Source organism: Frieseomelitta varia, unplaced genomic scaffold (genome assembly GCF_011392965.1).
Source record: "Frieseomelitta varia isolate USP_RPSP 00005682 unplaced genomic scaffold, Fvar_1.2 scaffold_874, whole genome shotgun sequence".
Classification (NCBI taxonomy): domain Eukaryota; kingdom Metazoa; phylum Arthropoda; class Insecta; order Hymenoptera; family Apidae; genus Frieseomelitta; species Frieseomelitta varia.
This window is the reverse complement of record NW_025110672.1, coordinates 102,424-108,423: the sequence shown is the minus strand read 5'-3', so window position 1 is coordinate 108,423 and position 6,000 is coordinate 102,424.

The window sequence follows — 6,000 nt, the reverse complement described above, 5'->3', positions numbered from 1 at the left end:
ATCGTGAAATAGAGAATGTCAGAAATTTTCACGATCCAAACTGAACTGGTTGCGTAGTTCTTAGCTTGATATCGTTTCACAAACGTTAAAGTTTATTATTCACCGTTCTACAACTTAGCTTGTTAAACTTTAATGTTTGTAAACGATATTAATTACCAGGTCTCACCACGAGGAGGTGACTACGCACGAGACCCGCCCCGAGCCCTATTCCCAACCACCCTCCATTACATTTAAGCAACTCAGCATTCTTAAGGAATGCAGAGATTTTATTCTAATTGGCCCGGGGTTACGAACAAAGTAGACAAACGTCCCATAGTTCATTCTCAAACTTAAGTCTAAATCTTAACTCTAAAGCGCATATATGAGATTGAACTATGGAACTATGTCTCTTAAACAACGATCGCGTTAACAATCATACAATTTATACACTCATACAATCATACATTCCATGCATTACATACAATCATACATTACATACATTACATCCAATCATACATTATATACATTACATACAATCATACATTACATACATTACATACGAATGCAAGCCATACAATACGTCGCAATCACTCGCAGCCTTTCATACTAACCACGCACTCGCCTAACATGAAAGTTACAAAATAATTGTACAACAATTCGCAGCCCTATCATCGCATTTTGTATCAAAGACACGTTTATTAAACTTTGATCGAAATTAGGAAAACGAAACTATTGACACGCTTCAATATCGTGTCTTGTAAGAGATATAACGCGAAATGAAACCGCGATTTGTCAGTGTGCCAAGTCAGGTTCCGAGCACTTAGAGGCAAGTAGTTTCGCGTTACCCCCAACGACACAGTGGGGTTCCGAAGAACCACTGGAGCCGGATTACAAAGGACGCTAGACTACAAGAACCTACCTCGTCCTTTCGGACGGGGCTGCAGTTCCCCGACTTGTCACACTGGACAATGAAAGTTGGAAAATCTACTCTAGTGCAATGACAGTATCAAATGTAACTCTACTCTTGTGCAATAACAGTAACAAATGTAACTCTACTCTAGTGCAATCACAGTAACAAAAGTAACTCTACTCTTGTGCAATGACAGTAACTAAAGTAACGCTACTCTAGTGCAATGACAGTAACAAAACTGTCTCTACTCTAGTGCAATAGCAGTAACAATAGTAACAACGAACGAAAAAAGAGAGGAGAGGTGGTGTTTCAAGTTTAATAAACGTATCTTTGTACAGAATGCGCTCACAGTGAATTTACATATATTAACTATCTTATGATTAACTAAAACTAAACCCACGCAGCTTAAATCTAAGACGCACGCATCCGACGATGTCCCTGCGAGATCCCTCGTCGTCCATCGGTGGAAGCCCAATAGTTTACTTATCAGCTAATTGTACCTAGTTCAGTTTAGATCGTGAAATAGAGAATGTCAGAAATTTTCACGATCCAAACTGAACTAGGTTGCGTAGTACTTAGCTTGATATCGTTTCACAAACATTAAAGTTTATCGTCTATCGTCTTACAATTTTACTTGATAACGTTTTACAAACTTTAATGTTTGTAAAACGATATCAATTACCGAGACCCACCACGTGGAGGTAACTACACACGGGTCTCATTATAATGTATTGTAAATCAGTACTGTTTCACATATTTCTCACACAAGTTTCAACTTGTATTGAATTTAAATAAAGAATTCGTAGAATAAAGTATAATTGTTTGATCGATATAGTGTCTATTTAAAGTATTGAAGAATTATTCTTTTTCGATTAATAGTAAAGAACTAAATTATTTTCCAAATTTTATATTCAAAGAGAAATTCTGATAACATATTTCACGGTAATTGTTAAAGAATGGTAACTAATAACGTATATCTTATACGACTACGATATAAGTCATGGAAATTGAACTCGTATTCAGGTTCAAATAATCATAATTAAGTATTATCCCAACCCTGAAGAAACCAAACCATGTAACTTACCAATCGTTGAAGTCGGAATTGTAGATTGAGGTTTGGTTGCAGACATATTATTTAAAAGTTTTCTGCTAAATTTTGGTCGATGTGGACACGACAAAATTTCAATTCGTAATGAGTTCTTGTCTCCGTATTAAATGACATTAAGCTGATCTTTCAGTCGTTAATAATACGATACAGATAATGAAAATTTCTTAGAAATGTATTAGTGACTCGATTACTACAAATGATTAATTAAAAATTTTAAATAGAACTTAGAATGTTATAGAAGAGAATTTATTACTTAATTGTTATAAATAAATTATTAGAAATATTAGATAATGTTTAAACAATTAGAATATTCAGCAAAATTATTTAAAACTCACCCCTAAATTTTAGTCGATCTGCACACGACGAAAATACAACTGGTAATGAGTCTCCGTACCGCTGAAGGTTAATTTATTGTTCCGATCGTCAGTGACCCGGAATTGTTGATAATTTTTTTTTAGTACTTCAAAACGATTTCTCTATTATACTAATCAATAGTTTTTAGATTTCTATCGCAAGGTTACACTTTCATAAATATTTTCAAATATCAAATGTTATAATTTGTCAATTTTTTAATCTATAACTGACTAATACTAAATTTACACTTTCATGATATTAATTTCTAAGTTATAACTGCATTGATGTATATTAAGTAGAAATTTATGTAGAGAAAAGTTATGTAGTGAAAAATCGACTTAAATATAAAATAGTTACATATAAAAATTTTCACTCGTTTATTGTTTCAAATTGCAAGGAATATATGTATTAGGTAACTACCTTTTCCGTTATTGTAAATAATATAATTTAATTATTATAAATGAATTGTTCAAACTATGAAATAATGCTTGAAAATTCAATCACTGATTGAATTGCTATAAATAAATGGTTAATTTGTTAAATAATATACAAAAATATCATCGAAATGCATTATTTTACAATTTAAATAATTCATTTGAAACAATTAAATTTTTAATAATTAAATTATTTTATTTCCACAATATTTCTAGACGCTATTTTATAATTTTCACAATTTTTATATTACGATTAAACAATTAAATTAATTATTTCATTCAATAAGTCAACGTCATTTCTCTTAAGTACATTGTTCAAGATTCTTATAAATTATTAGTTAAATATTTTAAATAAGACTTAGAAGTATTACAGAATTTATTGTTTAATTGGTGCAAATAAATGATTGGAAACATTAGATAATGTTTAAACAAGTAGAATATTCGGAAATATTATTTAAAAACTCACTCCTAAATTTTGGTCGATGTGCACACGACGGATGTTCAATCGGTAATGAGCCTCCGTACCACTGAAGGTTAATCTAATGTTTCGATTGTCAGTGACCCGGAAGTGTTGACAATTTTTTTTCAAATTTCTAAAATTTGGTCGATGTGCATACGACGGAAGTTTAATTGGTAATGATTCTCCGCTCAAGGTTAATGTATATTTCGGTCGTCGGTGATTCAGGACAGTTGACAATTTTTTTCAAACGTCTAAAATTTGGTCGATGTGCCCACGACAAAAATTCAATTCGTAATGAGCTCTTTTCCCGTTTTCGATTGACATTAATCTGATCTTTCGGTCGTTAAAGATGCGATACAGATAATGGAAATTTCTTAGAAATGTATTAGTGACGCGATTACTACAAATGATTAATTGAAAATTTTAAATAGTACTTAGAAATGTTATAGAAGAGAATTTATTGTTTAATTGTTACAAATAAATTATTAGAAATATTTAAACAATTAGAATATTCAGAAATATTATTTAAAAACTCACTCCTAAATTTTGGTCGATGTGCACACGACGGAAGTTCAATTGGTAATGAGCCTCCGTACCATTCAAGGTTAATCTAATGTTCCGATCGTCAGTGACCCGGAACTGTTGATAATTTTTCTCAATTTTCTAAAATTTAGTCGATGTGCACACGACGGAAGTTTAATTGGTAATGAATCTTCGTACCGCTGAAGGTTAATTTAATGTTCCGATCGTCAGTGACCCGGAACTGTTGATAATTTTTTTTTAGTACTTCAAAACGATTTCTCTATTATACTAATCAATAGTTTTTAGATTTCTATCGCAAGGTTACACTTTCATAAATATTTTCAAATATCAAATGTTATAATTTGTCAATTTTTTAATCTATAACTGACTAATACTAAATTTACACTTTCATGATATTAATTTCTAAGTTATAACTGCATTGATGTATATTATGTAGAAATTTATGTAGAGAAAAGTTGTGTAGTGAAAAATCGAGTTAAATATAAAATAGTTACATATAAAAATTTTCACTTGTTTATTGTTTCAGACAGCAAGAAATAAGTATTATGTAACCATCTTTTCCGTTATTGTAAATAAAGTAATTTAATTATTATAAATGAATTATTGAAATCATGAAATAACGCTTGGGGATTCAATCCTTGATTCAATTGTAATAAGTAAGTAGTTAAAATTGTTAATATACAAAACTATCATCGAAATGCATTATTTTACAGTTTGAATAATTCATTTGAAATAATTAAGTTATTTCTACAATATTTCTAGACATTATTTAATAATTTTCAACTTTTATATTATTAAACAATTAAATTATTATTAAACAATTAATATTATATATTAAACAATTAAGTACATTGTTGAAGAGTCTTGCAAGTTATTAGTTAAAAATTTTAAATAACACTTAGAAACATTACAGAAGAGAATTTATTGTTTAATTGTTGCAAGTAAATTATTAGAAATATTAGATAATGTTTAAACAATTAGAATATTCAGAAATATTATTTAAAATTTCATTTCGAAAGTTTAATCGATGTGCACACGGTGAAGGTTCAGCTTATAATGATTTTGTTCTTGCTCAACCTTCAGGTAAAGTCAGTGATACACAGCAGGTGATAATCTTTTTTAATGCTTCCAAAAACACTCTTTCTATTCAGCAATCAGTTTATTTATAGTTTTATTGTTTCATAGCCTCCATTTAATTTCAGGCAACAATAAACACTGTAATTTCTATAGTTTTTACAATGTGAAATTACGTTTGCACGGTTATTTTTCAACTTACAATTCTGTAGACATATACTAAATGTTAATTTATAAGTCTATGACTTATAATACTAATTTATGTGGAAAATAATTATATTACAGTCAAAAATTAAATTGATTGTTTTTTTAAGAATAGCTATGCAAATAAGAAATCGTTCACATTTAATTCAATAATATTATTCCACAAACGAGTAAAATGTTAAAACTAACATATATATCATTAAGTCGCTCACATCTACTTACGTACGTTATGCATACTTTATACCATCTTTATTAATAATTTGTAACAATAAATGATTTCGGCCTTCGAAAATGCAGCTCAGCGAGTTCGTCTTAATAAATAACATTGTACTATAAAAAAGAAAATATGTATGGTGTCGTTCAAAAAAATAAATCTGTCTCCGAAGTTTCGAAATAGATGAATTTTGCAAGATACAATTTACAATACATATTGTGTTTCTTTATTGCAAACAATATTTGTAGAAATATTTTATTGATATGTTCAAACTTTCATAAAATCGAGTTTACGGAATAAGGATAATTCATTTAAGTTGAGAATTTACAAATTTGTAAATAAAAAAACGTCATATCTAATTATATTGTTCATAAAAGTGTCATAAATTTTTTCTAATACATTTAAATAGATGTTAATAGTCAAATATATACTAAACTTTTCATCTTAATTTTCATCAATCTATTCTCTATTCTTTCACTGATGTTTCACCACGTTCAATTCAATAAATAATTTTTGAAATAAATCTCGCATGTTCATATTTTCTGATTTTCGCGGTGCAAAACTTGCCTCAATCGGTACGACAGAATATGACACGAAAATGGTAACGGGATCCTTTGACCCTTCAATCATGAGAAAAAATACATTGTATGCGAAGTCTATTCATATGTGTATTTTGCTGTGAAATGATAAAAATCAGTAAACGGCAAATGATAAATCAGT